This window comes from Rhinolophus sinicus, chromosome 1, assembly GCF_057876585.1.
Source record: "Rhinolophus sinicus isolate RSI-liver-muscle chromosome 1, RSI-T2T, whole genome shotgun sequence".
In the NCBI taxonomy this organism is placed as follows: domain Eukaryota; kingdom Metazoa; phylum Chordata; class Mammalia; order Chiroptera; family Rhinolophidae; genus Rhinolophus; species Rhinolophus sinicus.
In genome coordinates, this window is record NC_142501.1 from 86593507 (window position 1) to 86604937 (window position 11431).

At 40.7% G+C, this 11431-nt stretch overlaps 1 long non-coding RNA gene across 1 annotated transcript in view; it reads right to left on the reverse strand.

The window, feature by feature from the left end:
* Nucleotides 1–10819, reverse strand: part of LOC141570063 (uncharacterized) — a 120643-nt gene extending 109824 nt beyond the window's left edge. Inside the window, exons 1-2 of the long non-coding RNA XR_012493865.2 lie at nt 9980–10819; nt 1403–1509 (exon numbers count right to left, since the gene is read on the reverse strand). This is a non-coding gene — a long non-coding RNA (uncharacterized LOC141570063). The remainder of the gene's footprint in view (nt 1–1402; nt 1510–9979) is intronic.
* Between the last annotated feature and the right edge of the window lie 612 nt (nt 10820–11431).

Here is an 11431-nt window from a genome sequence, read left to right on the forward strand (position 1 = left end):
CGCTATACATGTCTCAATTAATGCTCATGACAATCTTTCATCCTCTGGCATGAACCAGTAATAGGACCTTGAGCCAATCATTAACATCTCTGGGCCTAGCCCTCTTCTAATGCCAGGATAAGAATACTCAACACATACATCAAAATTCCCAGGGATTGTGCCAAGGGATAGAATAGAGAGGAAGACAGTGAGCCACGCTGAGGGGGTAGATAACTGATACAGAAGGAGGAGGAGGAGAGGCAGTGTAAATAAATGGGAGACTACCTAGGGAGAAAAGGAAAGGCAAATTCAATAAGCAGTTTCAAAGTATGAGCCTCAAAACAAGCATCTTCCTTCCTTGGAATATTACTGTTTTGTGCGGGCTTAAGAAGCTAGACTACCTCCCATCTGCTTCAGAAAATAGACAGGATAACAGGAAGCAGTTTCAGATTCCACAGTGATTATAGCTACTTAAGTTTGACTTACCAAATACTGTCTCAAACAGATGGTATGTAACATTTGATTAAGGGCTTATCCTGCAAGCCCATCAGGGAACATTTTTTCCCTACTAATATAGAAAGGATGCAGAAAAGAAAGAAACTGACACCCTTCTTCATATTCCATGTATATATCAGTTTTGCACAATGTTTGTGCCTTTCCTAAGATGAATCTCTGCTCATTATGCAACTCAAGACCAAACTACATAATATTGACACCATAGAATCTTGGTGAAGAAGACTACTGAAGATCTGCTAAGGCCCTTGTTTTGTACAAGAAGTGGAGACTGAGAAAGCTTAGCTGATTTGCCCAAGGTCACATTATGGCAAATCTGGGACTAAGTCTTCTAACTCCAGGTCTGGCATTCACACTAGCCTTTCTATGTGCGTGATGTTCAGTGTGGGGAAAACATAAAAATCTGTGAGCACCATTATTACTAAATTAGCACCATTCCATGATGAGTAGCTATCAGAACTTGAAGCTAATGGATAACACCATTCAAGTCCAGTTAATGAGCCAAAGCTTGGTTCTCCAGAACACTTAACATTCATCAGCATTTGGCTTCAGTTTGCAACAAGTGTTTTCAAAACATCACAGACAATTACAATATTCTTAGCTTTGCCTGGTATACATAAAAAATCAAAGGAAGTCAGAATTTCATGAATGACAGTCTCCAAAATGGAAATAATGAGCCCCATGGAGAGGGTACCCTGTGTTCGCCGTCCTAGTGGTCAAATGTAATTGGGGAACTAACGAGGTCACTGAGAGATTGCAAAGTGTGAGCCTTCTGCTTGGTGAGTTTGAAAAGGCTTCTTTTCAGAAGAGCAAAGCAGGACCAGCAAGCAGGGTCAGCCCCATAGTGCAGTTACAGAGCCTGTACCCCAGGTTTCACACCCCACCTCCCATTACCACACACATCACCTACCTTGATGGTCACTGGTAGAGCCACAGAGGAAAGGGTTCCCCAAAATCTAGGGGATCAGAAGCGGTGTACTGGGAGGACTTGGAAACTCAATACATGGTGGCCTGGTGCTGGGAGAGTAGCAGAGGAGAGGAAACCAGGAAAAAAAAAAAAAAGGTAGTTGGTAGGAGACGGATGCCTTAGCTCTAAGCTCCAGAGCTCCACAAACAATTCTAGTGGAATTTTGTTTTCCAGATTTCCTGGGGCAGTCTATCCATGATTTGTCTATCTGTTTGTCTGTCTATCTGTCTATTTAAAGTTACAAGGGAAAACCCAACTGTGCTTAATGTTAGGTTTTCTGAAAGATAGAGGAATGCTTCATTCTCTGAACTTAGGGCCCCATTACACATCAGTTAGTCTTATATTAATAAAAAATGTGTTAATCAATTAACCAGTCATTAATAGCTAATCAATTAACCAGTCATTAACCAGATCACCCCATTAATAGCTAACACTTATTGAGAAGTCACTCTGTGCCAGAAACAGTGCTAAATGCCTTCCCTGCTTTATTTCATTTGCTTGTCATTATGACCTTTTAAGATGATAACAACAATGATAATTATATTCAGGAATTTATTCAACACATATTTGAAGCACCTGCATATGTGATGCACTGTTCTAGGTATGGATATGGCAGCGAATTATATAGCCAAAGTCCCTCCTCTCTCCTCAGTAACCTATATCTGTTAGCTATTGCTACATAACAAACCTCCCCAAAACTCACTGGCTTAAAACAATTGGCATTTTTATTGTTCAGAAATGTATGGGTTTTTCTGAGCAGGTTTTCTGATATTGACTGGACTCACTCAAGGATCTAAAGCCAACTGGCAGATTGGTTGGTCTACCAGGGACTCTACTAGGAAGATTCTGTCTTACTCCACAGGGTCACTCATCCTCCAAGAGCTCCTCTAAGCTTGTTCTTATGGCAAAGGCAGGGGTCCTGAGAGAGAGTGGAAATGTACCAGGCTTCTTGACGCCCAGACAGAGAACTAGCACAGTATCACTTCTGCCACGTTCTATTGGCCAAAAAATGTAATAAAGCCAGCTCAGATTCAAGGGTAGGGAAATGGAGTCCACTTCATGATGAGGAGAGCTACAAAATCACATTAGAAAGCACATGGGTACATGGAAGTAATCAATGCAAGCCCTCTACTACATATGTAATGGTAACTAAAATGATGCTAAGGAATTCATAAAAATACTTCATTTGAATCTCACAATAACCCTGTGAGACAAGTTCTACTATCAACCTTTGTTCCCCAGATGATGAAGCCGAGGCCTAGAGAGGTTAAAAAAATGTGCCTAAGATCTGCAAATATTTTATGATGGAATTAGGATTCAAACCCAGTGCCTGAGCACCAACCTACTATGCGATTCTTTCCAACCTGGGGGGCGGGGGAAGAGAGAGAGAGAGAGAGAGAGAGAGAGAGAGAGAGAGAGAGAGAGAGAATAAGACATGGCCACTACCTACAAGGCACTTACAGTCCTATTGGGATACATAACATAAATCCATGGAGAACTAGTACCCATACATGTCACTAAGCTATGCTTGGTCCTTACCCAACAGTGAGTAAGTATAACGGTAGTGAAGATAGGAGACAGAAGCTGACATGAATAGGGGGAGACTGAATTGAACTTTGAAGGGCATGGACAGTGACCAGCAAAAGGAGAGAGTTTTCTGATAATGGCATCAGCTTGACCTCTATATAATGTGCTTTCTGCATCTTCCTTGCTTATAGAATAAACCAGTTTCTCTAGAATGGCATTCAGTATTTCGAACATACGGCTTTATCGGTTAACATGTTATTCAGCTGCAAGCAAGAGAAAATCTGACTGACCATTTGATTTTTACTCAAACAGGGATTCTTTTTCTTTTCTTTTTTTTTCATGCCCAAGGTACATGGGGGAAAGCATTCCAGGGCTTCACAGTAGCCAGATGATGTAATCAAGGAACCAGGGTCTTTCTGTCTTTCTCTTCTTCTGTCCTACAAACATATCCTCATGCGTGGGTGTGGGGGGAGGGGGCCTCATGGTGTGCCAGGATGGCTGCTATACCCACAGCTAATCATGTGTGTTTCTAAGTGGGAAGAAGAGGGGAGAGGAGGAAGCCCAATATAAATATGCCAGCACAGCCTGTCCACTTTTTAAACACGCTCCCATGACATCTACCAGGTTATACCTTCTGTATTCTCTTGGCCAGAAGTTTGTCATGCATAGCTGAGAAGGAAGCTGAGAAAGCTGGTGTTTCAGTAATATGAGACAGAATGGGGCTGTGACTGGCGTTTGCTTGCCTCATGCACAGTGTTGACCTCAACCATGGTTTCCCGAAGCTGTTCCCTAATGCACCAGCAAACCGAAGCCATCATTCCATGAGTACTTCAATCAGTTGTTCTCCTAGTTCCCTGTTTTCATAATGCCCTTCTCCCTTCATTGACTGTGGAAATTCTGTAACTCTTCCCAGGTCCCCAATAAGCGACATGAATGCTGAGTGTGAGTTGATCATTGACCCTGCAAATAGATGCAGGGTCACACATTAAAAGCATGTATCTGGTTTCAGGAGAAAGGTCAGGATTTCAGTTGTAGGTTTGAAACTCACTAGGCAAAAGAAAAGATTCAGAGTGGAAAGGGCTGAGGATTTTATCCACAGTCAGAAAAGACCATGGGCAAAGAGGGAGGTGTTAGCTCCAAAGAACAAGCATGTATCAAAGGCAGTGCTAGACAATGACACTGATCTGATATCATTGAGATTTTGCCCGACAGGGGGCATTGGCTATGTGCTCACCCAAGTGGTCATGTGTCCTGAAGAGCATTGGAGGCCAGACTTGAGCAAGTATTTTCAGTCCTAACTCTAAATTTCAGTCCATCTACGGGTATAGACAACAGATATGTACTACTGTGAAGCAGTAAATAAACAAATGCATTGGTCTGAATTCCTTACATGACAAATGACAGAACCCTAACTGAAACTGGCTTGAAACTGGCTTAAATAAAGAGAACTTATTGGCTCAAGAAAGAACAGGGATGGCTTTGCTTCAAGCATGGCTGGATTCAGGGCCCAAGTAATGTACTTAGGACTCTGTCTCTCCTACCCATTTCTCACTTCTCTTCACTTATAATTTTATCTTAATCTGGATTCATTTTCCCTTACTGAAATTGGCTTTCCCCAGGCACCCAAGAAAGGTGACGGAAAGCAACTCTGCTCTACATCATCTTTACAGCTTTGATCCCAAGGCTGAGAGAGCGCTCTCCTCCTTTCCTAAGTACCTAAATAACAAATCTCCAGGAAGAATCGAATTGGTCTTTCTAGGCTTCCTGCCTATCCCCAAGCCCAGTGAAGGAAGCACACTGACCGACTGGGCTTAGGTCACACATTCACTTCTCTGGGAAATCAGGGATCCCTATTACACAGTAGTTCTGTTACCAGAAGATAAGGGGAAGGGGTATTGAACAAACAAAAACAATACCAGTCTTCTCTTATAAGGCCTGTTGCAAGCAGACTTTAACCCTTTGGGCCCTGCTTTCTTGTTAGTAAATTCAGACACCTGGACCTTTTTGATAATTCAACAGTGAAGACCCGCTTGACTCACTGCACCTGCTGCCTACTTGCCTGTTTAGCTAATAAACAGCCTCTTTACCTCCATCTGGCTTTCAGACATATCCCAGGAAGAGGAACTAATAGAGCCTTAAGCCAGGCAGTCTCAAGTCTATTTCCAGCAACTGGATTCAACCCCAGTTGCCTTATGATAACATCCATTTTGGATTCTATTGGATTCCTCCTCATGCCTTCCTGACCTACATCTTGAGCTCCTACTTTGTGTGCTCTTTCCTCTGGGCCTGGAATATTACTTGATTCTCTCCTGGTAGGACCCCCTTACCAAGTTCCCATGCCTGGGTCTCTACTCTTTCATTGTGTAGTAGAGCTGTCTGCAGCTGACAACTGACCTCTGCGCATCTACCAGGCCTTCTGCCTGTTGCCCTGCTTGAACCTCCCCTATGCTATCTCTGGAGGCTGGTTCAGACTCTGAATCCCAGCCCCCCACTGGCCAATCGCCAATTGTTACAGCTACTAACATCCCTAATAAAAACTTTCTGTCTCTAAATATACGGGAGTATTCTTGGAAGCACCCAAACTGTATTTATTGCATTATAAAAATTTGATCTTCCCTAAGGAACCATGCAGGTGTGGGAAGAACGCCCAACTCCCTTACTTCTTTATTACACTTTGTCACCAGAGTCTTTAAAGAGCTTGTACTGCTGGGTATCAGGGTATTGAATCCCTCATAAATCAGATCCTTTCCGTTCTGCCTGATCCTCCTATTCCACAGAGTTTAGACCTCGTCATGCGAAAGCTACCACCTGGTCCCCTGTATTTCTCCCATATCTCTTTCTAGGCTCTTATACATAAAAATCCCTTTCTCATTCCTTCAAGAAAAGAGCAAAGAACTCATGCATATTGATGCACATAAATAGACGCTCTCAGGTCTGCTTCATTAATTTGCCAAGCATGCCTGGACATGAACTCCAGTAAAAGAATAGGTTGAAATCTCTGCGACAGGAAGAGGCATGTTACTGGGAAACTGTTTCCCAGTCTGGGTCTACACTCCCAAAGCATTCTTCGTATGTGTATTGGATACATGTCACGCACCATTTCACATCTCCTCAGCCCCATATCCCACTGTAGCCACTGCTGCAGCAGTGAGTTCCATATAGTCTTTGCCCAGGTTCCCATGGGTGTAACCTGATAATGTTTTACTTGGGCCCCCATCACATACCTCTTGCATCCTGCCCCAGATCTTCTCCCATGCAAGATGCAGTGTACCTAGGGGGAACTGTTTGTCACCAACACATTATAACCCAGAAGAGAGTAGTTAATATCATGGGGCCACCTTAATGACAGAAGCTAATGAATTCATAGTTCCTTCTTTTGTCTTCCAGGTAGACACAATTCATAAGACGTCTGAGAAGATTCTAGTGAGATAGAACAGAAGTGGCCAAACTGATAACTCATCCTTACACTGGGTTTTCCCTCTTCCCAGTCTCATATCCCTTGTTCCCCACTCCTCCTCCCTGGAATCACTTCTCAAATGAAATATCTTAAGTTCTACTTTCAGGGACACCCAAGTTAAGAGAGTATACAGAGAGTACGTCTGCGATTGTAAAGGAGGTTATCATCTCCACGATAAAGGAGATATCATGGCTTCTTGCTAACTGTCTAAGAGAAAGAATAAAATTTGGTACCAAAGACCTAGTTTCAAATACTGTCTAACTGTATGACTGTAGACAAATGCCTTTGCCAATTTCCTCATCTTTAAAATGGGGGTAACATGATTGAGCCCATTGTGTTTGTCTCAGTATTAAACCAGAGTCTGTGAGAGGAGCCAAGCAGGACACCTGACACAGGGTAGCACACAATTAATGTTCATTCTCTTCTCTTTAGTGTCACCTATTGCTCCTCGTGGCCACATTTTTTTAAAAAAAATTAGAGTTGTAGGGTAGAAATGAAAACAGACATAATAAAGGTATAGTTGTATATACAAAAAAATAACATGCTCCAAATGCATATATTCAATGACACATAGCTGGATATATCTGTAAAATTCATTAAGCTGAACACTTAAAATTCATGTATTTTATGTATGTTATATTGTAATTTTTTAAAAAGTTTTTTGAAAACACCAGAAAATTTATGGATGCATTAAGTACTCTTTAAAAGAACGGATACATCATTGTTCTAGAACATAAATTTATTATACAGACACAATGAGATCAACTAGATTCTTCTGTCAAAGCAGGAACTCCTTCCTTTAACAAGCTTTTTTTTCCCCCTCCTTGGGCAAGGGAAACAAAAGAAAAAATAAACAAGTGGGACTACATCACACTATAAAGTTTTTTCACAGCAAAGGAAACCAACAAAGCAAAAAGGCATCTTACTGAATAGGAGAAAATATTTGCCAATGATACATCTGATAAAGGGTTAATATCCATTACAGTAGTACCTCAGTTTTCAAACGTCTCCATTGACGAATATTTTGGTTTACGAACGCAGGAAATCCAGAAATAAATGCTTCAGTTTTCGAACACACCTCGGAAGTCGAACACATCACGCGGCTTCCGCTGAGTGCAAGATACTGAGGCCTAGTTGTCGGCTGTTTTCGAACGTTTCAGAACTCCAACGGTCTTCCGGAACAGATTACGTTTGAAAACCGAGGTACCACTGTATTTATTTTAAAAATTCATACAACTCAACACCAAAAACAAACAAACAAACAGTCCAACTAAAAAATGGGCAGAGGACCTGAACAGACATTTCTGCATAGAGGACATACAGATGGCCAACAGACATGAAAAGATGCTCAACATCACTAGTCATCCGAGAAATGGACAATGAGATACCACCTCACTCCTGTCAGAATGGCTATCATCAATAAATCAATGAACAACAAGTACTGGCAAAGATGCAGAAAAAAAAGAACCCTTATGCACTGTTGGTGGGAGTGCAAATTGGTGCAGCCACTATGGAAAACAATATGGAGGTTCCTCAAAAAGTTGAAAATAGAACTGCCGTATGACCCAGCATTTCCATTCCTGGGTATTTATCCAAAGAAATCCAAAACATGAATTCGAAAGAATATATGCACCCCTAGGTTTACTGCAGTGCTGTTCTCAGTAGCCAAGATATGGAAACAACCGAAATGCTCATCAATAGATGACTAGATAAAGAAATTGTGGTACATTTACACAATGGAGTACTACTCTGCCATAAAAAGAATGAAATCTTCCATTTGCAACAACACAGATGGACCTCGAGGATATTATGCTAAGTGAAATAAATCAGACTGAGATAGACAAACACCATAGGATCTCACTTATATGTGGAATCTAAAGAACAGAATAAACAAGCAAACAAAATAGAAAGAGACTCATAGATACAGAGAAAAAACTGATGGTTGCTGGATGCGAGGGGGTTTGGAGGATGGGTGAGAAAGGTGAAGGGATTAGGAGTACAAATTGGTAGTCACAAAATAGTCACATGGATGTGAAATACACTATGGGGAATACAGTCAATGGTGTTGTAAGAATTATATATGGTACCAGATGGAAACTGGACTTATCAGGGATCACTTCATAAATTATATAAATGCCTAACCACTGCACCGTAAAACTGAAACTAATATAAAATAATGTTGAGTGTTAACTATAATTTAAAATATATATATAGTCATGGGATGTAAAGTATAGCATGGGGAATATAGTCAATGGTACTGTAATAGCTGTGTATGGTGCCAGATGGGGTAGTAGACTTGGGGGGAGGTTATCACTTTGTGAGGGTGTAAATGTCTAATCATTATGTTGTTTTGTTCACCTGAAATGAATAATTTTAAAAAAGGTTTAAGTAACTACCCTGAGCTCATACAGTTTGGAAGTGGCTAGTAAGTGGCTGTCTGCCTTTTAACGTCCTCTGATTGCTCATCCTAAACCTGGAGTCATTTAATTAACCTAGCCCTACTTTCTACCATCTCATTTATAAATGTTTAAACTTAATCCCAGAGAAATTAAAGAACTTGACAAAGTTGTTATTATTTAGCAGCAGAGAAAATATTTCTACCATTAAAAGGTCTTCTAGTTTACAAGGCTTATAATAAGCTTATTCTAAAAAAAGAAGAAAAAAGCATTATAAATGTCCCCATTAAAGTTTTATATACACTTTTGTTTTGAACAACAAATGCCATGATCTTAAGAGATTACAGCACAAGGCTTGCTCTGCGTGTGCTGTTGACAGCAGGGAGTGGAGGGGCCTTGTAAAATTCTAACCTACTTGTGAAGGTCAAAGGCATTTTTATCCTTTCTGCTGTCAGCACTATGGTACTGGGTGCATTCCCAGCACTTAGCACAGCGCCTGGCACATAGTAGGTGCTCAATAAATGTTTACTGAATGTATATTTGCTACAAACATGATCAGTGTATCCTGGACAAAGGAAATATGTTCCTTTCCCTTTAACATTGTGTACATAATGCTAATAAACAGGTTCATTTCATGTTTTTTTCCCACCAACTCACATCAGTCCAACTTTTATTCGCATCTGTAATACAGACGCACACAAATGGACTTATCTGTCATCTCTTCTGAGCTAAACATCATGACCTGTCACCAGACACCAAGGTCAGGTCTTCTAAGTTCATCTCTCTCCGTTTGTGTATCACTTGTGTTACTTGCTCCTTGGTGAGATACACACACACACACACACACACACACAGAGAGATATGTATGTATATAAATATATTTATAAATAAATACATAAAGTATCTATATATAAAGTATATATATATAGATACACACACAGATATATGTATGTATATAAATATATTTATAAATACATATATATAAAGTATATATATATATATATATATATACACACACACACACACACACACACACATACACACACACACATATATATTTGTAATATAATTCACATTCCAGGAGTTGACTCCCAACTTTCTTTACCCTCTACGATAGAGGAAGGGCAAAACTCTGCTCACCTCTTTTTTGCTGATGGACCTTGCTGAAAGTCCTGTGCAAAAACTTCCAAAATGAAATGGGGGTTTTCTTCCCCTCCCTTCTGTTAAGTTCTAATCACCTCCCCTCACCCACATGGCCAGTCCAGCTGTCCGCCCGAGGCAGCCTCTGCCAGTCAGGCCAGGCCTGATCTTGTTCTCTGAATGTCTGAAGCAGGGAGGCCTAAAAGGAAATACTGCTCTCATTCCAAAGTTGCTTCGTCTTCAAGGGGAAAAAAATTCTCAGAGAAAGGTAAACACAGCCAATCTGAGAAATCTTAGTTGATTATTTACTATTATTTAACCTTCGAAAGATTCCACTGCAAAAGGGAGGGCTGGTATTTATATCGTTCGCAGCCCAGGGAGCTTTTTTTCCTCTGCATAACCAGCAAGCTAAACTAGTTAGCTTGTGCTTATATGCAAAGAGGGCAATTCTATGACTCCCTCCATTTCCCAGAATGCCTCACAGTAGATATGCAAAGCAGCTGACTTGGTAACAAGGCTGAAGGAATTTGGTTTTATATAATTCCTGAGCCATTGATGGAACTTTACAAATCAGCTTTACCTGTGCTCATGACTATCCTCAACTAATCTTTACAGCATGTAAGGGGAGCTGTCATTGTAAGAACTAATGAAGACTTAAATGTAAAAGGGAAATTTCTTAAGGCAGACCATCAAAACTCAATTGTGATTTTTACTGTTTTGAAATATAGTTCTGGGGCCGGCCCGGTGGCTCAGGCTGTTGGAGCTCTGTGTTCCTAGCTCCGAAGACTGCTGGTTCGATTCCCACATGGGCCAGCGGGCTCTCAACCACAAGGTTGCCAGTTCGACTCCCCAAGGGATGGTGGGCTGCACCCCCTGCAACTAGCAACAGCAACTGGGCCTGGAGCTGAGCTGTGCCCTCCACAACTAAGACTGAAAGGACAACAACTTGAAGCTGAACAGCACCCTCCACAACTAAGATTGGGGGGACAACGACTTGACTTGGAAAAAAATCCTGGAAGTACACACTGTTCCCCAATAAAGTCTTATTCCCTTCCCCAATAAAATCTTTTAAAAAAAAAGAAAGAAATACAGTTCTGGAGTTTTGCAGCATCATTCCATGGGACTTAAGTTTTCAAGCCAAATCTTTGTTCAGAGATAAGAAATTTTCTGCTTTAGAAATATTATGATTATGATTATTTTTATTATTATTAAATTACCTGATATAATTACTTAAAATACCTAAAAGCGATCTGCAAAATAGTCAGGCAATAATGCTATGTAGAAATTCATGCTTAGGGCTGTAATTTCAAAGGCTATAGGAAGCATCATCCATTCCTCTTGGGGTCCTTAAAAAATATAGTAAAATTTTAAAAAGTGGTTTATGTTACATAAGAGGGAAAGGAGAAGATGACACATGGTAAACAGACTTAGCATCAAAAATAAGTGAATTTT